We start from the raw sequence: 22,035 nt of genomic DNA, 5'->3' as shown, positions 1-22,035 counted from the left end.
GCTTACAACAACGAACTGGTACAACGTTTTCCTGATTCTTCCAAACGGCCACCACAAAAAACATTCAAGCAATTTACTGAAACTGAACTTCATGCATTTTTGGGCATACTGATTGCTGCTGGTGTGCACAGAGCCAACAAAGAGAATCTGGAGGAAATGTGGAATGTTGCTGCTCTGCCTCTTATACGTGCAGCCATGTCTCGTGACCGCTTCAAGATGATACTCAGATTTATCAGGTTTGACAACGAAAATACACGTGCAGAACGTGTGCAAACAGATAAAGCTGCACCAATACGGGACATCTGGACAATGCTGAACAGTAATCTGGAGAGAGCCTACAAGCCATATCATTGTATCACCGTCGACGAGCAATTATTTCCATTTAGAGGTTATACTAAATTTACCCAGTATATACCTTCAAAACCAGCTAAATATGGCATAAAGATTTTCTGGGCTTGTGACTCATCAAATGCCTACCCTTTACAAGGTCAGCTCTACACTGGGAAACCAACTGATGGTCCTCGACAAGTAAACATTGGAGAACGAACAGTATTGGACCTAGTGAGCTCGTATAAAGGCTCTGGAAGAAATGTCACCACCGATAACTTCTTTACAACCATGGAACTAGCTAAGGTATTGAACTCCTGGAACATGACACTAGTTGGTACAGTGAGAAAAAACAAAAGGTTCCTACCTAACAACATGCAGCCTGCCAAAGAAAGGCCTGTATACTCGACAAATTTTGCCTACAATCATGATGCAACAGTCTGTTCATATGTACCAAAGAAGAACAAATCAGTCGTGCTTCTATCATCTATGCACATGACGGGAGAAGTTGAAGAGACACTAGCAGCCAAGCCAGAGATAATAAAATACTACAACATAACAAAAGGTGGCGTTGATGTTATGGATAAAATGTTGGGAGAGTACACTGTGAAACGACGAACATCACGTTGGACTTTGGCATTTTTCTACAATATGATTGATGTCAGTGGGTTAGCATCCTACATCATCTACAGAGAACACAATCCAAGCTTCAGGGCAAAGGATCAACGAAGAAAGTTCCTGAAAGATCTCGCAAATCAGCTGTGTATGATTGCAATTGAAGATCGTAGTACAAACAAAATGATAATGAGAAACCATTTTCTTCGAGGTGCAGTAGAAATGGTGCTTGGACGATGCATTGTGGTAGCATCGCAGCCAGCAGCTGGCCCCAAAATACCTCATGGTAGTCGTGGACCCTCCCCTGTTGTTGGTAGTTGCTATGTCTGCAGAGACCTGAGGCGAAAACAACGCAAGACTAGAAAGTCTTGTGTGGTTTGTGTGAAACCCATTTGCGATGAACACTCTGTAGCAAAGCCAACATGCATTACTTGCAAAGAAAATCAATAAAAAAAAGTTTCTTACATTTTCTTTTATAATGTAAATGAACAGTTTTTTACTTGTTTATAATAGTTAAATAGCATTATCATTAAAAAAAAATTTATGCTTTTTCCCTTGCATTATCTTCATTCAAAATATATGAGGTACATTTGTACCTATGCAGCTTGTTATGGATGCAAAAAGATCTCGACCCCTTATCTCGGAAGCGGGTGGAGATATTTTATTGAAATTTGGCCAATATATTCTGGACCAAAAATGTAGAGATGTCACGAAATTTCAGCCCTCTACGTCTTTTCAAAAAAAAGTTATTGCAATTTTAAAACGGAATAGTTACAATTGTACCTATTCAGCCGGATAAGGGTTAAAGTGTTCCTTTTGTTTCGGTAATAACACACTTTGACATCATCATCGTGAAGAACATTCTTCTGTTTCAACCTAGATGCAAGAAGTTCAGCTTTATCTTTTGACAATGAAATGTCTCTGATGAGATCATATAATTCATGTTGAGTAAAACATTCTGGCTGCTCAGCTGCTCCATCAGGTACATACTCATCTTGACTTGAGGTCTCCATGTCTTTGCCAGTAGCATCAGCTCCATAGTCTTCATATTCTACTTCATTTTCATCTAATCCAGAAAACGGAGTTACAGGAACTGGCAAGGTACCATCATGTGGAACTGGCCTAATCGTAGATTTAAGTTCAGGGTAAGTAATCTTATGTTTATTCTTTGCCCTTCAGTTTGAAAAAACAAAAGTAGCAGTTCATAAACTAGAAGTTAGCTGGCCGCACAACTGGCAGAGGGATGCCCGTCCCAGAGCTGGTGACGCACGATGGAGTGGGGCGGTGTTGTGAATTCTGTGATCGAACTCCCTCCTGTGGTCATGAATGGTACTTCGGCGAGTTCTGTCCATGGACTCCCTCTGGTGGCTGTGAGTGGAGCTGCTGCTTCTGAGGTTCCTTCCACAGGTGACGTAGTTTATTCTTTGGCTGGCTGCTCTATTTAACTCCACTCAGATCGTTACTCCATGCCAGCTGTCAATGTTCTTGTACTGGTTCAGTTGCTCTTGGATCTTTCTGGTGACCTGTCTACTCCAGCAGAAGCTAAGTCCCTGCTTGTTAATTATTTGTTCATTGTTTCCTTGTCCTGCTTGCTATCATGATTTTGCCTTGCTAGCTGGAAGCTCTGGGATGCAGAGTGGCACCTCCGCACCGTGAGTCGGTGCGGAGGTATTTTTGCACACTCTGCGTGGTCTTTTTGTAGTTTTTTGTGCTGACCGCAAAGATACCTTTCCTATCCTCTGTGTAGTAAGTCTGGCCTCCCTTTGCTGAAACCTGTTTCATTTCTGTGTTTGTGACTTTCATCTTAACTCACAGTCAATATATGTGGGGGCTGCCTTTTCCTTTGGGGAATTTCTCTGAGGCAAGGTAGGCTTTATTTTCTATCTTTAGGGCTAGTTAGCTCTTAGGCTGTGAAGAGGCGTCTAGGCAGTGTTAGGTACGCTCCACGGCTATTTCTAGTTGTGTGATAGGATTAGGGTTGCGGTCAGCAGAGCTCCCACTTCCCAGAGCTTGTCCTGTGTGAGTTTAACCATCAGGTCATTCTGGGTGCTCCTAACCACCAGGTCCATAACAGTACAGCTGGCCCAAAGTATTAATGCATCTCAATAGAGGGATAAGAGAAGTTCTGAGACCTTTTTTTTTTCTCTGCAGTGAGTTTTGTCTTTCTTTTCCCCTTAACCTCTGGGTGCTTCAGGACACAGGTGTAGATATGGACATCCAAGGTCTGTCCTCGTGTGTGGATCATCTTACTGCAAGGGTACAAAACATTCAAGATTTTGTGGTTCAGAATCCGATATTAGAGCCTAGAATTCCAATTCCTGATTTGTTTTCTGGGGATAGATCTAAGTTCCTGAATTTCAAAAATAATTGTAAACTGTTTCTAGCTTTGAAACCCCGCTCCTCTGGTGACCCCGTTCAACAAGTAAAAATCATTATTTCTTTGTTGTGTGGTGACCCTCAGGACTGGGCATTTTCTCTTGCGCCAGGAGATCCTGCATTGCGTGATGTAGATGCATTTTTTCTGGCGCTTGGATTGCTTTATGATTAACAAAATTCAGTGGATCAGGCAGAGAAAATCTTGCTGGCTTTGTGTCAGGGTCAGTATGAAGCGGAGGTGTATTGTCAGAAGTTTAGAAAGTGGTCTGTGTTTACTGAGTGGAATGAGTGTGCCCTGGCGGCAATTTTCAGAAAGGGTCTTTCTGAAGCCCTTAAGGATGTCATGGTGGGATTTCCCACGCCTGCTGGTCTGAATGAGTCTCATGTGAAGCAGGTCAGAATGGTGTTCCAGGTCCTTCGTGCGAATTCCTTGTTTGTGAAGGGGTCAAAATGTCTCTTTGGAGTTCAGAAGGTTTCATTTTTGGGTTTCATTTTTTCCCCTTCTACTATCGATATGGACCCTGTTAAAGTTCAGGCCTTTTATGATTGGACTCAGCCGACATCTGTGAAGAGCCTGCAGAAGTTCCTGGGCTTTGCTAATTTTTACCGTCGCTTCATCGCTAATTTTTCTAGTATTGCTAAACCGTTGACTGATTTGACCAAGAAAGGTGCTGATGTGGTCAATTGGTCCTCTGCGGCTGTAGAGGCTTTTCAAGAGTTGAAGCGTCGTTTTTCTTCTGCCCCTGTGTTGTGTCAGCCAGATGTTTCGCTCCCGTTTCAGGTCGAGGTTGATGCTTCTGAGATTGGAGCAGGGGCTGTTTTGTCGCAAAGAAGTTCTGATGGCTCGGTGATGAAACCATGTGCCTTCTTTTCTAGAAAATTCTCGCCTGCTGAGCGCACTTATGATGTTGGCAATCGAGAGTTGTTGGCCATGAAGTGGGCATTCGAGGAGTGGCGACATTGGCTTGAAGGAGCCAAGCATCGCGTGGTGGTCTTGATGGATCACAAGAATTTGACTTATCTCGAGTCTGCCAAACGGTTGAATCCTTGACAGGCTCGATGGTCGCTGTTTTTCTCCCGTTTTGATTTTGTGGTTTCGTACCTTCCGGGCTCTAAGAATGTGAAGGCTGATGCCCTGTCAAGGAGTTTTGTGCCTGACTCTCCGGGTGTTCCTGAGCCGGCGGGTATTCTCAAAGAGGGGGTAATTTTGTCTGCCATCTCCCCTGATTTGCGGCGGGTGCTGCAGAAGTTTCAGGCTGAGAGACCTGACCGTTGTCCAGCGGAGAAACTATTTGTCCCTGATAGATGGACTAGTAGAGTTATCTCTGAGGTTCATTTTTCGGTGTTGGCTGGTCATCCTGGAATCTTTGGTACCAGAGATTTGGTGGCTAGATCCTTTTGGTGGCCTTCTTTGTCACGGGATGTGCGTTCTTTTGTGCTGTCCTGTGGGACTTGTGCTCGGGCTAAGCCCTGCTGTTCTCGTGCCAGTGGGCTGCTTTTGCCCTTGCCGGTCCCGAAGAGGCCCTGGACGCATATTTCCATGGATTTTATTTCAGATCTCCCTGTCTCTCAAAGGATGTCGGTCATTTGGGTGGTTTGTGATCGCTTCTCTAAGATGGTCCATTTGGTACCCTTGTCTAAATTGCCTTCCTCCTCTGATTTGGTGCCATTGTTTTTCCAGCATGTGGTTCGTTTGCATGGCATTCCGGAGAACATCGTCTTGGACAGAGGTCCCCAGTTTGTTTCGAGGTTTTGGCGGTCCTTTTGTGCTAACATGGGCATTGATTTGTCGTTATCTTCGGCTTTCCATCCTCAGACAAATGGCCAAACCGAACGAACTAATCAGACTTTCGAAACATATCTGAGATGCTTTGTTTCTGCTGATCAGGATGATTGGGTGTCCTTCTTGCCTTTGGCTGAGTTCGCCCTTAATAATCGGGCCAGCTCGGCTACTTTGGTTTTGCCTTTTTTCTGTAATTCTGGTTTCCATCCTCGTTTCTCTTCAGGGCAGGTTGAGCCTTCGGACTGTCCTGGTGTGGATACTGTGGTGGACAGGTTGCAGCAGATTTGGACTCATGTGGTGGACAATTTGACATTGTCCCAGGAGAAGGCTCAACGTTTCGCTAACCGCCGGCGCTCTGTTGGTCCCCGACTTCGTGTTGGGGATTTGGTTTGGTTGTCGTCTCGTTATGTTCCTATGAAGGTTTCCTCTCCTAAATTTAAGCCTCGTTTCATTTGTCCGTATAAGATTTCGGAAGTTCTCAATCCTGTGTCATTTCGTTTGGCCCTTCCAGCTTCTTTTGCCATTATTAATGTGTTTCATAGGTTGTTATTGCGGAGATACTTGGCGCCTATGGTTCCCTCCGTTGATCCTCCTGCCCCGGTTTTGGTCGAGGGGGAGTTGGAGTATGTGGTGGAGAAGATTTTGGATTCTCGTATTTCGAGACGGAAACTCCAGTACCTGGTCAAGTGGAAGGGTTATGGTCAGGAAGATAATTCCTGGGTTTTTGCCTCTGATGTTCATGCTGCCGTTCTAGTTCGTGCCTTTCATTTGGCTCGTCCTGATCGGCCTGGGGGCTCTGGTGAGGGTTCGGTGACCCCTCCTCAAGGGGGGGTACTGTTGTGAATTCTGTGATCGAACTCCCTCCTGTGGTCATGAATGGTACTTCGGCGAGTTCTGTCCATGGACTCCCTCTGGTGGTTGTGAGTGGAGCTGCTGCTTCTGAGGTTCCTTCCACAGGTGACGTAGTTTATTCTTTGGCTGGCTGCTCTATTTAACTCCACTCAGATCGTTACTCCATGCCAGCTGTCAATGTTCTTGTACTGGTTCAGTTGCTCTTGGATCTTTCTGGTGACCTGTCTATTCCAGCAGAAGCTAAGTCCCTGCTTGTTAATTATGTGTTCATTGTTTCCTTGGCCAGCTTGCTATCATGATTTTGCCTTGGTAGCTGGAAGCTCTGGGATGCAGAGTGGCACCTCCGCACCGTGAGTCGGTGCGGAGGTCTTTTTGCACACTCTGCATGATCTTTTTGTAGTTTTTTGTGCTGACCGCAAAGATACCTTTCCTATCCTCTGTCTGTTTAGTAAGTCTGGCCTCCCTTTGCTGAAACCTGTTTCATTTCTGTGTTTGTGACTTTCATCTTAACTCACAGTCAATATATGTGGGGGCTGCCTTTTCCTTTGGGGAATTTCTCTGAGGCAAGGTAGGCTTTATTTTCTATCTTTAGGGCTAGTTAGCTCTTAGGCTGTGAAGAAGCGTCTAGGCAGTGTTAGGTACGCTCCACGGCTATTTCTAGTTGTGTGATAGGATTAGGGGTTGCGGTCAGCAGAGCTCCCACTTCCCAGAGCTTGTCCTGTGTGAGTTTAACCATCAGGTCGTTCCGGGTGCTCCTAACCACCAGGTCCATAACAGGGCGGGTCCTTGTTTGTCATGACGCGGTGCCGGAGGTCCGATCATGTCATGTGGTTTCCTTTCCAGGGTGACTCTAGTACGCTTGCAGGTCTGTCAGCGTCTCTGTCATATGGGCCAATGACAGACCGCATGTATATCTAATGCTAACAGGAAGCAATATTGATATGCTTAACGGGGATTTGTTGGGACATCTTGATGCTCGATTGGTGCAGCCGGGACATACGGTCTACTCCATGTTATAGCATATGACATTGGTGGTAAGACGATGTGTGATTTGTGATGGATGAGGCGATTGGTCCTGACATGACAGCGTGCTACTGTTTGTTTACTTTTAACATCTACCATGTGTTAACAAATGTATATGTGGCAATAATTATGGTAACTTCTTTCTGTATATAGCACTTTGCACTAATTTTGGAGATATGTAATATACTGATTTTGTTTTATTTATATGTTGTTTACTTAATTATGATATGTTGATATGTAAATTATATGGGCGGCTTCTTGAAAGGGGATTGGTGGTGTTTCCAGCCAGTTCCTATTTAAGGCTGCCATTTTAACTGTTTTGTATGCTTTAAAAAGACCTTTGATGGTTGAAACATCGCATTTGGCATAATAAAGGAGAGTTTTTTTCACCTGGATTGGATGCTGTCCTTCAATTTGCTTGGGTAAAAACAAAAGTAGCAGTCATCACTATGATTTTTGGGTTCTCTCCAAATCATGGGAACAGCCAATGGCGTAGCCACTTTCTTCATATTCAACCAGTCACGAAGACAATTTTTGGTCAGCTTTTGACTTGATCACTAAGTGAACACTTAAAGTACATCTGGTACATCTTTTTAATATCATGAGTGATTGAACATACTTGGCCTTTTGGTGTAAAATAACCATGCACATAGCAGAATCTGTTTGGATGATTGATAGACCGTCGGGGCATTTTTCCCCTTTAAATCAGATCAAATAGTAGAGTAAGTTCAGTTCAATGGTGGTGACAAACTAAAAAAAAATGCAATGAGCCGACCGACTATATGTAGATATTTCCCCGGAGATGACAGAGGCAGCTTGTATTTAGAACTGATATTATTGGAGTTAATGTGATAGATCACTAGATACAGTTGTGAGGTAAACGGGGCAGCCTATTCCTTACAGATGGACATTTGCAGACAGGCAGTTACTCAATGTGATGGTGGCTGCTTTCAGGTTCTATCTCTGTGGAGACCTTCACTCATTTACACCTCAGTGTCTGAGCTGTTTTCTTCCCTCCGAGGTGACTTGCCCTCCCAGAAATGCAGTGAAAATCCTCTCACAATGTTAGCTGTTCGCTGCCTTCCCTTCTATCTCCCTGTGGCAGGGCTCAGATCCCTGTAGAGGCCTGTCTCCTGTCAGAGTCTCACATGCTAGTCCTTGCTGCCCTCACCATCCTTTTCTGACTGAATCAAATCTTACCACCTCATAACAGTTAGCTCCTCACCATAACAAGTGACTTTCTGAGAAGCAGTCATTAGTTGACAGCATTGTCAATACTCCTTCCCATAAAACTCACTAAAACCTTTACTGAAGGTCCCTGTAAGAAAATTCACAATTAAGTAAGACAAGCAAAGAAATGGAAATAACATAGGAAAAAACACATGCATTGAAGATGCAGAAATATTGTAACAACAAAAATACTTCTATCTCAGAAACTTTATGTGATAAAACAAAACTAAGCATATTTTTGGAATCAGCACATCAAACCCCATAAAGCAGAAATATTACCTTTGCTGAAGATTTTTTTGTGCTGACCAGTGAAGAGGAGTGGAGAGCAGGATTATTACATCTACCCATATTAACACCATTCTGCATGCTCGTAGTAGCCACCTTAATCACACATTGCGTGCCATTCCAGTGGGTGAGCGTAATGCAATTAAAAGTAAAACATATTGTATTGATCCTAATATCCTTGATCGGGAAGTTAGTGAAGCCCGCTCCAGACTTAAGAAAAGAGGCTATTCTACTTGGTCCCTTAATAGGGCACTAATATTATCTCCTCTAAAAATAGATCTGATATGGTGAACAAAGTGAAAAATAAAAATAAAAACTTAAAGAATTTTAAAATAAATGATAAACCTGTACTTCCTTTTTAATATATCCCTCAATTCAACCACATAAAACAAATCATTCATAAGTTATTCCTATATGATATCAGGACCCTATCTTGTCTTCTTTTCTTGAACCAGGCGGTGCAATAGTGTAAAAAAGCAACTACAATAGAAAAGTTTCTCCCAGCTACTTTTACTCTTACATGAAAAATCAAACCTGGCTTTCCTGCAGGGGTTTTTCTTCAGGTGTGAAAGAGATCGGTGCAGAACATGTTCACAAGCAGTTAATAATAAAATAAAAAACTTTTTGTAATCAGAACAACTCTTGCAGTTATGATATAAAAACTTTATAAATTGTAATACTACGGATGTTGTCTATATTATTGACTGCTCTTCATGCCACAAGATATATATGGGATGTACATTGCACAAATCAAAGATCCGTTTATCAGAGCATATTACTTATATTATCAGCACTAACAATGCGAATTGCAACATCTCACAGGCATCTAGGTATTTTATTTTACAACATAACAGAAGTAATTCATCCTTTAGAGTCTATGGTATTGAAAAAGTGACTAGGTATAATAGGGGGGCGCAATCACATGAGAAGACTGCGTACTAGGAAAGCTTTTTGGACTTATAATTTAGATACCTGTATTCCCGGACTAGGTTTGAATATGCGCAAGGAAATTATGTTCCATTACTAACAAGATTTGTTAATTTTCTCATGCTCTGCCTGTCTATTGCTTCATTAGGTGTATTGGTTTTATTATTCATTTAATGTGTATTCGCCCCTGTTCCTTCCCTCATGAGAAAAAGTACAAGGGAAAAAGAAAAAAAAGAAAAAAAGCAAAATAAATTATACTGTTTTTTTTCAATTATGTTGACCCTTCCCATTCTGGAGTGAGGCCACACAGTTTCTCCCACAGGGTGTGTTTATCTCACCTGTTTGCAATTAGCACACACATGTAAGAGTTGACCGCACTACACATTAGAAGCTGTGACAAAGAACTTCAGAGTCGCATTTGAAACGCGTTGCCCTTCCCCTTTTTCTATTTTTTCTGGACAAGGTTGTATTTTTAAAAATCTATTTTTCAAACAAATGCATTGGTTTTCCTGGAGCTGGACATTCCTCTTGGTTTCTACAGGTCCGGAAGTCATACGGGAATGCAGATGCCCTTTCCTGAATTCCCTGTTTGGTGACTGAAGGTGCCAAAGCCCCCAACTTTGGGCAGAGGGAGAGGGAATAAGTGACAGGGTCACTAGCACTGTATGTGAGGGGAGATATGTGTCCTAGAGATTGCTTTCTTCCGTGATCTAGAAACCCATAAGTTTCTTTTCAGCATGTTATGTGGTGAAGGAGTTTATCGGTCATGTTATGGGCGGGTTTTTAGGTGAGTAGGTAACAGATGGGCGGGATGCCTACTCACCATATCTCCACCTCAAGAGTGTGGTTGGGAAAATAAATGTCCAGCCAGTTTTTTTTCTCTGTCTGTGTGTGGAGGTAGGAAGCCTCTTGACTGCTAGCTCCTGAGAGACCTGCCATATGTGTTGTTCCAGAGTACCTGGGCAGGACTGTATATGAACTTTGTTTATTTTCATTTGAGCCGGAAAGGCTGTTTTCTGTTACCAGCTTGGGTTTTTTAGTTTATGATGCAGTAAACCACCCAGAGACTTTAGCCACGTGTATGCCTGTTTCTACTTCGAGGATCAGCTAAGTGAGCCGACCTTCCACATAAAAAAAAAAAGCAAATATAATTCAGAATAAAACATAACGCGCAGGCACACTTGCAAAAAAGCAAATAAACAGTGACACGTGAAAATCTATAAATGTTAGGTTAATTCTCTCTGGCCAAAAATGACCGCTTTAAAACAAATGGAACACTGCCTAAAAAGGTTGCAGCAGACCACAGGGTAGACATGTGGTACTATTTCCAAACTGAAGTATTAAAATGGGTAATCAAAAAGTTAAAAGTGTATAAATGTGTAAAAAAAACCTTTTATTTGTGTCTGTGTAGGACAAATATACAGTACCCCCTTCCAGATTTAATATTATTTTGCATGTTTGTTACAATTTTGATGTTTCAGGTCAGCAAACAAATTTAAATATTAGACAAAGATAACACAAGTAAATACAAAATGCAAATGAAGATCTTTATTATTATGAGAAAGTAAATCCAAACCCACAGTGGCCTGTGTGAAAAAGTGTTTGCCCCGCCCCTCCCACTAAATTAACTGTGGTTTATCACATCTTTGGGAAGCTGAGTTCAAATGCCTTAGCTGCACCCAGGCCCGATTACTGTCACATCTGTTCTCAATCAAGAAATCACTTAACTGGGACCTGCCTGACAAACTAAAGTAGAGAAAAAAATCTTTAAATGCTAAACATCATACTGCGATCCAAAGAAATTCTGAAACAAATGAAAAACAAAGTAATTAAGATCTATCAGCTTGGAAAAGGTTATAAAGCCATTTTTAAAACTTTGGGATTCCAGCAAACCACATTATGCACAAATGGAAAAAACAAAGAACAGTGGTGAACCTTCCCAGGAGTGGACGGCCAACCAAAATTACCCCAATAGTGCAACTACGACTTATCCAAAAGGTCACAAAAGATCAACCATCTACATCCAAAGAACTGCAGCCCTCATTTGCTTCAGTTAAGGTCAGTGTTCATGACTGCATCATAAGACATATATTTACATTTTTTACCCCACCCCTTATCAAAAACCATCTAACCTTAAAAGCCATGTGCATGTTCGAAAATTAGTTTGTGGAAAAATCCAGCAATACTGTTGTGATGCATATGATTGATAGCTGCAACTTGTAAATCAGTTAAAAAACTGTAACCTTTTTTAATATTTTTCAGTTTTACTTTTTTTGTCAATATTTCATCTCTCCTTATTTTTTAAATTATTAAAGATATATTAATTTTATGTAACCCTAAAATTTTCCATTGCAAAGAAGATACACGCAGGCTCACAGCAGGAAATTAAAATGCGATAGCAGCATACAATATATTTGTGGGGTGTGCGATTGATTAATTAGACCATTTAAAAAGGTAATCAAAAGCTGAAATGTGACCTTTCTTTTAAAGATTAAAAAAAAAACAGCCAAGAACCTTTACAAAATGGGACTGGACAAGAATAATTAGATAACTTAACATTCCAAAAGCAAGCACCTTCAACAGCCCACAGTATTCAGGTGATGAGTGTTAGGGTCTAATAATGGACTACTACAACAATGAAGGGTGCAAAAATGTATATATTTTTTACAGCGAGCATGTGATATAGACAGTTGTGTTTAAATTTCTGAATTATGCGTGAAGGACCTGCGATGATGTCGCGGCTTGTGATTGGTCGCGTGAGCGGTCACATGAGCGGTCACGCGACCAAACACAAGCCGCGACGTCATCGAAGGTCCTTCACGCACTCATTCTTACGAAGGGAAGCATGGCAGTTGCAGCGGTTACAACCAGGGCGCATCTGAGGGTGAGTATATCAATATTTTTTATTTTTATTCTTTATTTTACACATGAATATGGATCCCAGGGCCTGAAGGAGAGTTTCCTCTCCTTCAGACCCTGGGAACCATTACAGGATACATTCCGATATTTCTGTCCCATTGACTTGTATTGGTATCGGATATCAGTATCGGCGATATCCGATATTTTTCGGATATCGTCTGATACAATCCAATACCAATACTTTCAAATATCGGAAGGTATCGCTCAACACTACCCAACACACATTATCTGTCAAATTTGCAAACAAAAATTCAGTAGAGACAAAAATTGCAATAATTTGAGAACTACATGCATGAATCGGCACATGCACGATCAACATGCCTTAATGTGTTAATCTTCTTCCTCCTTTGTCAACATTCCAAGTGTTCAAAGTACAATTGTTTACCCACCACAGTCGGGGTGAGTGAGAGCCGGTCAGTTGTTATGGAAGTAGACACCTAGCACAACATATCTTTCTCAATCCACCATAACACCTCCACCTAAACATCACTTACAGTTCAGCAGTTGGTCCAGTTTTCAATACTCTGCCCTCTCTCAGCACAGCATCCAGCTCTCGGTCCTTTAGTTGTGGTCATGTAAAAGAATGTTTCCTCCTACACATGGCAAAGTCAAGTGATTGAACTCCACCATCTCCAATCTGTTGGCCACGGAAATGCTGCCTTTTTGCCTGGTGGATACAGATGATTTCAGAAAGATGATGGCCGTCGCAGTCCCCAATAATCAGTTGCCCAGTCACCATTAATTCTCAAAGAAATCAGTGCCTGCACTACATCAACATATCACCAATAATATCACCCATTCCCTGAAGAAATCTGTCTGCCAGGATGCACTTCACCACTGACACCTGGACAAGCAAATTTGGGCAGGGGCCTTACATCTTGCTGACTGGGCACTGGATGACTCGGGTTTCTGTGGAGGCAGGCGGTCTATTACCATCAAGAATTGCAGGACAAACCTCTGTATCTAACACTTCCTCCCCTGTTTCTGCCTCCTCCACTTCATCTAAGGTCTCCACTTGTGTCCTCAAACTCTTGCGTAATCAAACACGCGTTCCAACAGTGCAGATAAATCTACCCCACCTCTGTACTGTGCAGCCATAGCTCATTGTAATCAGGCAATGTTTAAATTAATATGCTTTGGTGATTGCAGTCACACAGCTCAAGAGTTGTGGACAGGTATCCAGGCCGAGTTAGAGCAATGGCTGCCTGCACTATACCTGGACCAGGGAAGGCCGTATGCAATAATAATGCAAACCTGGTGGTAGCCCTACGCTGTAGCAAGCTCACTACATGTATTGCATGGCTCATGTCCTCAACTTGTTGATACAGCAATTTCTCTGCCACTAACCCGGCCTGGATGTGACACTACAGAAAGGACGATCACTATGTGCTCACTTCAGCAGTTCATCGATTTGCGTTGCTACAGAGGTCTTTCGGCCTACTGGTTAACTGATAAGTGATAAGTGAGGTTCTGACATGATGGAATTCCACTCTGCACACATTGCAGTGGCTATGGCAGCAGCGATGATCCCTGATGCAGTATGTCCTTTTGAATAGCCTTGACCAATGCTGTTCGGACATGTTGCAAATTACATTTGCGGAGAGAGCACAGATGAAGGACTTCTGAACCCTTCTGCACAGTTTTGAAATGGCTACTAAGATGGTTATTGCTAACTATGCTGTCATCAGCATCACTATTCCAGTCATCTATATGCTGTAGCACACTTTGAATAGTCTGCGTGAGGAGGTGATGGTTCCAGAGGAAGAGTTGGAAGCAGAGATGGATGCAGAAGGGATAACAATATTTCTGGACTGTCGTCGCACAGGCGGGTGCCATGGAAGCGTGGCTTACAGATATCAAGGTCATGGTACCAAACAAACTGTTAATGAAGATGCAGGAGCTGAGGAACAAATTGAGGAGGATGAGGTGATGAATATGCAACAGTCAGGAGATGAAGAGGATAATGATATGCTCTCTGTTTTCCGTGGTTGGTGGGAGGGGAAGGTGAAGCAACCTCTAGTGTATCCCCACCACCAGCACAGCATGGACTTAGACCTCATGGAACCGACCAAACACATGAATGCTTGTAGACAACCTTAAGAGTGGTTATCCCCAAGACAGCAGTGAGGCACACACTGTGCATCCCAGCTGTAGATGTCCAACCTCAGGAACGTCAAGGCGTCATCACCAAAACAATAGCAGCAGAAGCAGCAGCAGTGTAAGCGGCATAAGCAATTTCTGTGAGTCGTTTAACACATTTTTTGGAACAGCCTGTGCACCAGCAGAACAGAATACAAGTCTATCACATTGTGATTGTCTGGAGAGAATGGTGCAGAAGTATCTAGAGCTCAATATCAATGCCATCAGGGGGGTTTGGACCCTTTTACATTTTGGTCAACAAAAATGGAAGAGTGGCTTGAGCTCATCTGTCAAGCCTTGGAGGTTTTGTTATGCCCCGCAGACAGCGTTCTCTCAGAGCGTGTCTTCAGCGCTGCTGGGGATGACCTGATGGGTAAGCACATCTGGCTATCCCCTCAAAGTGTAGACTGTCTAATTTTCATTAAAATGAACAAATCATGAATCTCCGATGACTTTTGCACCCCAGTCACAGATTGGGCAGATGAGGCGATGAGTCATTTTTAGTGTCATGTATTGATCTCGCGTTCTTACAGTATGTGCCATATCTGTGGTGTCTTCTGTGCCTGCTGTTGCTACTGTTACTGATGTTGCAAACAATTTTTGGAAATGTGGAGACTCCAAGTTGGGTTGCCATCTGGTGGGTTGCCCGTGCAAGTAGGTCTCCCAGACAGGCAGGCCTGCACCTACTTTCAGTCCAATACCTGTGTTAATTTCCTTACATTTTTCAACCAATAGTAGTCTATAAAACTGGTGTTTGTGCCATCTGAGTGTGGCTGAAAAAAAAAATTAGAGGTGTTGCATGAGGTGTGATGTCTCCCAGCTACGAAGGTCGAAACTGCTCCCTTAACCATCAAGTCCTCATTAAAGCTTAAATTCCAAGCTGTAAATGCTGGGCCAGAGCCTGATAACCCATACATTGTCCTTGACTGAATGCTGCTGTTCCATTTTCAAATTTCTAGTGTCCATTGATGCCACTTTTTATTACCACTTAATGTCTTGTCTGTGCTTTTGATTTTGCTTCCCATTGAATCTAATAGCGTTCGAGAACTGTTCTGCAAACGGACGACCGTTCGTCGAATCCAAACTGATCGAAACTTGAAAGGTTCGCTCATCTCTAGTAAGGATGCAGCGACAATGTAATGTTAAAGCCTAGTCATGGCCAGAAACCCCAACCTCGCATGGACATACAGTGTGCAACATGCAGCAGTTGTAAGAAGATATCAAGTACTGTGTAGGTGAGCAAACTGCAGAGATGGCTGGAGAGTTGAGTAGTGAGGTGAGCATTATTTTTTATTTGTAAGCTTTTGATGTTCAGCAAAATAATAGTGGCTAGTGAATTACAAAAATGATGCATTCTGAAGATTGTGGATTATTGTAAAATTCAAGTATAATTCAATTTCACTGTAATAAATCATCTGGTATTGTCTAAAAGACATATACCTACAGACCTGTAAGCTATAATTAGTCCCCAACTAGCACTATCAAATGAAAGGATGCTTATAGCTGGAAAGTGTGAGCTCTATCCCTCTATCTTCTTTGTTTCTGCAGTTGCTGCTGTTTATTGCATCTAGGGAGTTAATAAAGCCAAGCTGGACTGTCCACAATGTCAAATCCTTGCAGCAGTTTCCATACCTGTCATACTTGTAGTGGGGAGTCAATAAAGTGAGTAGTTCTGGCTTTACAATCATTGGGGCAGGCCACATGTATCTTTTAACATTGTTTAGGAAAGTGGCTTCTTCTATTAGAACTTGAAAAAGCATCACATTGATGGGAAGTGAGCAATAATCTTGATAAGTGCTGTGTTGACATTATTATTATTATTATTATTTATTGTTATAGCGCCATTTATTCCATGGCGCTTTACATGTGAGGAGGGGTATACATAATAAAAACAAGTACAATAATCTTAAACAATACAAGTCATAACTGGTACAGGAGGAATGAGGACCCTGCCCGCGATGGCTCACAATCTACAAGGGATGGGTGAGAATACAGTAGGTGAGGGTAGAGATGGTCATGCAGCGGTTTGGTCGATCGGTGGTTACTGCAGGTTGTAGGCTTGTCTGAAGAGTTGTGCAGCATTGTGCAGCATTATCGTCCTAGTCAATCCAATGAGACCCGTAACTTTTTCGGTCTGTGGAGAAGGGTGTGGGTTTGCTTTTTATACCAGCATCTGCCAGGTATAAAGCAGGCTTGGCTCCTGAGCCCGCTCCATACGCCACACCCTGTAATGAAAATTTACATCACAGGTCGTTAAGGTGTTGATCATGTGCCATATTATTCAACTGACTGGTCACATGCTCCTCCACCAGCAGCCTCTAAAAGAACTGAAGAGATATTCTGTCTGTAAGGAAGGCTGTACTAACAAATATAGGAGGATAACCTTTTTAAGTCAATTTCTCCTTCATATGTCACTGGATGGAACACATTATTTGCAGAAACAGCCTCACTTCCTCTCTGCTTGCAGCCAAATATCAAGTCAATCCATTGATGGAGATGGTCTGACACATATTGGCTTTCTAAAGCCTCTATGTTCTTCCGTAGAAAGTCATCTACATCTGATGCCCATGGAGGGATATCTACATAATCAACTAATTTCCCCCCTTGTCTTTTTCCAAGGTCCAGGTTCAAACTGTTTAGCAAGAATGTGCCATCACTTCCATAAAACTCTGGAATTAACTCTTTGAAGTCTGTTACTCCGTCTAAGCAGTTCCTCCATGTTTCTGCAATACTGTTGAACATTCTATCGGCATGGTCAAACTTTCCATTTTGGATGCAAAGCATGTGCTCTGGTGCGACTCTAACCAAGTAGAAGAGGACATATCCTGGAGAGGAATAGTGACTTCCATATATAAACTTCGGCTCTGGCATTTCATGATACCGCTTCTGTAACCGTTCAAGCCGGTCTTTATTGAGAGCACCCACCGGTTTTCTCAGATCTCGGAAGGTTTCACAAAGCGTTAAATCCAAATGAGAACTGGTGTTGTCGGCGATGATCCATGGAAACACAGGATACTGGGAAAGGTCATTGCAGCTCCGATCTGCAAGGTTATTGAGATGTAAAAGATACTGGTAATTGGATATTTGGCCCATCTTCCACTGAAGCATGTAGCTGTCTGCCGTGTGCTCCGTCACGTGGTTTTCTATATATGAAGCAATATAGTAGTACACGTCATCTCGATCTTTAGGGTTGTAAAATTTAAGGTATATACCTGAGCACAGGTCATTTTCAGTACAAAATACTTCCAGGCCCAGAGGCATCAGCATATGTCTCCTTTTATATATTCGATGAATGTCAGCCAGGCTAATAAAAACTACATGCTTTGGGTATCCATTTAAAGGCTGGAAATAGAGATATTTATCTGTGTTGCACACATGGCCCGGGTTGGAGACCAGCGGCGTTATCATCTCGGCTTCACATTCCATGATCCATTTCTCACACACACTCTGAAAGCTGTTTTTATCAAATGACGCCCTTGCCAAATGAGACTGCAGAATAGCAGTAATCATGGCTGTCTGATCTCCAAGTTTTTCTAGACGAGAAGCTCTTTGAAGCTGTAGAAGATTCTGTACAACATCATCCACCTTTCTAGAATCCTCCAGCTGAAAGAAAAAATGGCCTCCACCACGCTGAAGGTTGTATGGAGTAACAATGTTTTGTTCCTTGATGAGGTTAACCTGACTGAATACAACAGAAAATCTTTTGTGCTTGTTGTTCCTGAACAGATTGTCACCATCTTCCACTTCAATTCTTGAGCAATCCCGCAATGCAATCTTCAGTATGGGCTCTTCAATTTTATCAGGTTCAAATATAAGGGATTTGGAACACACTTTCAGGGATCCACTTACGCTTCTTTCTATCGCATCCCCTGATTTAGTAATGTGATGTGCTAGATGCTGCTCAAAAAAGTATTCCTCCAGGTCCAAAAGTAACAAAGAAAACCTCTCCTTAGAGGAATGCTGCAGGGAGTCCGCTCTCCTCCAGGAAGCCATGGACAAGCCGTCCGCCGGCATAGCTGGGCTTCAGGCACCGCGCAGCATAATGCATGTATTGCTTCACATAGTTTGTGTGTTGCGAATTTTTACTTTTAACTACTTAGTAGGCTTTCATACTCACACAAAACCATTTCTTTTATAATCATATTTCAGAAGTGTATCATCATAAAGTGTTTCCATGACATATAGTACTGCATGCAGATGTAAAGTGATAATTAATTTAGTGAGCCCTTGTCTAAACTAATCCTGTTAATCTATAAAGAATGTTTTCATTTGTAAAGTAATACCTCCTGTATGGCAGGTGGAGATACAGTTTGCTAATATTACACTATTGACCTATGACTAATAGAAATTAGATATTGTATTGCTTATCTAACTGACAAAATTTCTTTTTTTTTTGCCCACCCACTTGCAGCATCCATGGTAACCAGCGTATCAGTTTTTTGTTAGTTGATTTTACATTTTAAAGTCACTTTTTATAAGGGGGGATCATGTAAAAGGAATATTGATAATTAAAATGCTAAAAGGGTTCTATAGTTTTACGTAATGAAGCAGGATAATTCAGATAATATTACTAGACAAATCCTCAAATAAAAATGTTCTGCTACAGTATGCCCAATTTGTAGTGCAATGCCATTGTTCGAGGACCATTTATGGTGGCACACCGAGCCCATATAGTGACTATATTAGCAAAGGCCTTATTCCTAATCTGACAAAATATTCAAAGGAGTAGCAACGGATAATGATTAAGTATTAAAACATAACTTTTACTGAGTTTTATTAAAAGTATCTTACTATATATATAAAGGTGCAGTGACAAAGTGCTAAGTGCAAAAAAAGTGTGAAAAAAATGTGGCAGTATAAAAATACCACTAAATGAATGTAAGGAAGCGTCTTCCCTTATTTCCAGAGTATCCCTATCAGATTATCTCATTAATCGGGTGTTGGGAGTCGAGTTTCCTCTGCTGCACAGGGGGAATCTCGATCTGTGTCTGCTGCGGTCTCCCATTCTGCATCGGCCGCAGTGGAGCCTGCTCAGCGGAGACGTTGCTCCCAGCGTCTCACTGAGACTGGTACTGTGCAAAGGGTTACTACTGCTTCTCCAGGCTCTGCTATGGTACCCTGCACTGATCTGCAACGAGCAGGCTTTTCTGGGTCTAAGTCCTGCTTTGCACACACTGAGCATGCCCAGGGCAAGATCTCTCAATGGAGATCTAGGGTCACATGCTCAGGTACTGCTGTAAATCCATTGGTCCTTCTTTGAAGGGTCCTGAACGTGCTGCAGCTATATAAGCTTCGCATGACCGCACGGCCATGCGCTAGTATACTATTGTTATCGTGTGTGTGTTGATGAGTGCAAGTCGTTCCTTAAAAAACCCATCCCTTGTGTATGACTGTTCGCGTAAGGTGTATGGTTGCAATCTAGCGCCCGGCTGAACTCACAGCCTTAACACACGAAGCAGCGTCTAACTGCTGTGACCGCCAGTGCAGCGCCGTGCGCTATTAGTGCGCCTACCTTACCCAAGTCTGGGTGGTTAGTGGCGTCCGCTAGTGTGGCACAGCATACACTTCTGTGCACAATAGTTATCTCTGATACCCCTGTTGTGGTGTCGATCGCAAGAGGTCTACACTAACTCTAATCCTGTGTCCTGGGATTGAGTTCTGTGGTTCCTTGCTTGCGCTCTCTGTGCGGTACCGTGACCTTGTGACTTAACAGGGATTGCTTCCTTCACACAGGGTGAAGTTAACCCGTGTGTGTAATTACATTGTACCGCCATATAGTGCCGCCATTCACTTAGCAGCAGGTTCTTACCTGCACGGTGGATCCTGGGTGGCCAACGCACCAATCTTACTTAATAAATATATTCGGTGCGTTCCGCCAACCCTAACATCGGGCTTCCTAATTCAAATTCAATAAATTCCTTTAGCTGATTACATATGTCACGATAATTGAGTTATATTCGGTGTATATCCGATATTCCGTAATAACCTGGATATATTAAACCGTTAGGGTGCACATTTCACCCCAGGAACCATATCTTTTTATCCTGGTAGGTCAACACAATCTCATGCGGGACTGATCTCGTATGTAACATGGATCACTGTTATACCATCCCATATGTGGTATTCTTCAAAATCATTTAGTGATATACAATCAGCATGCTCATCTGTACAATTCCTCTGAGCAGTCCTCCGAATACATCGATGACAATATATCATTAGCATAGGTTCAAATAGTGGACTTAATATGCTTTGAGCTAACCACATATACTCATCTGGGTCCACAGGATGGCTTTCTGGAAAACCCTTTAATTAGAGCATAGCCATTTGTTGCACGATTACTTAGTATCATAATGTCTCCCGATGCGTTTCCTCATATCGATTCATCAGGGGATGATGACATTATCAAAGTGAGCAGATCTGCTGCGCTCCTGTAATTACCTGCCTTAAATATATGCACCGTGGCACCACACTTCCGGACGCCACCTCAACGCTTCCGGAATAACGCACGCATGCGCCGTTCTGGCTTCATCGCGCTTGGTAACTGGAACGCAAGCAGTGTATATTGAACCACTGGCGTCACTTCCGGTCAGCGAACGTCACACCACTTCGAGACGCAGAGCTCATGCGTACTTCCAACTGCATTACATCTGTTTGACTGGAATGTAAGTGGTGTGTCATAAGCCGCTGACATAACTTACAGTCAGCGGTTGACGCAAACTGGTTGTGCTAAACCTTACAGCTACATCCATCATGGTATATGGGTTGCATCGATAGCACAGACCGTTCTAATATAATAGAGTGGATCACATTCCACCCTGGCCATATAAAGACATGTACAGGTTTGTACAAATTCTTCAATCCACTATCATTCTATATATACTATGGATAAGTACTACCAAAGTGCTCCGATTATATTATTACACATACAGGGATTTACAGCAGAGTGAGAGAGAGACCTCCTCCGTACCAAAAATAAAAATAATATCGAGAAATTTTTCAAAAATATTGATGACACAACGGACCTCTCATGGATACATTGAAGGAAAGATAGAAAAGGGTGACCCTATGCACCTTGTAGCCCCCTATCTTAGTCAGAGCCCTGCCTGACGCGGAGGTTGGCACCCTAGACCTGCGCAGTGGTGCCCCCACTCATCGGTGGCTGTCCCTGTTGTGGCTGCACTTATAGGGAGGAAGAATAGTTAAGTTGTTGATTTATGTTAGGGGTCGAGTTCCCGCTTCTGCACAGGGGGAATCTCGAACCACCTCCGCTGCGGTCTCCCATTCTTATCCGGCCGCAGTGGAGTCTGCTCAGCAAAGACGTCGGTCCCAGCGTCTTGCTCATGCTCACTCTGTTCTGAGAGTTACTGCTGCTTCTCCAGTCTCTGCCATTAAAGTCAGTGCTGGTCAGCAGCGATCGGACTTCTCTGGGACTAAGTCCTTGTCTGCACGTACTGAGCATGCCCAGGGTAAGGTCTCCCGTTGGAGATCGAGGGTCATGTGCTCAGGCTCTGCAGCACATTACATTGGTCCTCTTGGCAGGTCTTGGAAGGGCAAAAGTG

General features: G+C 42.7%; 1 pseudogene; it reads right to left on the bottom strand.

The window, feature by feature from the left end:
• Window positions 1-1,688: 1,688 nt before the first annotated feature.
• On the bottom strand, window positions 1,689-18,475 carry LOC138671640 (protein FAN pseudogene; annotated as a pseudogene).
• Between the last annotated feature and the right edge of the window lie 3,560 nt (window positions 18,476-22,035).

This window comes from Ranitomeya imitator, chromosome 3 (genome assembly GCF_032444005.1).
Source record: "Ranitomeya imitator isolate aRanImi1 chromosome 3, aRanImi1.pri, whole genome shotgun sequence".
NCBI classification, from domain to species: Eukaryota; Metazoa; Chordata; class Amphibia; order Anura; family Dendrobatidae; genus Ranitomeya; species Ranitomeya imitator.
This window is presented reverse-complemented; position numbering and strand designations above follow the sequence as displayed.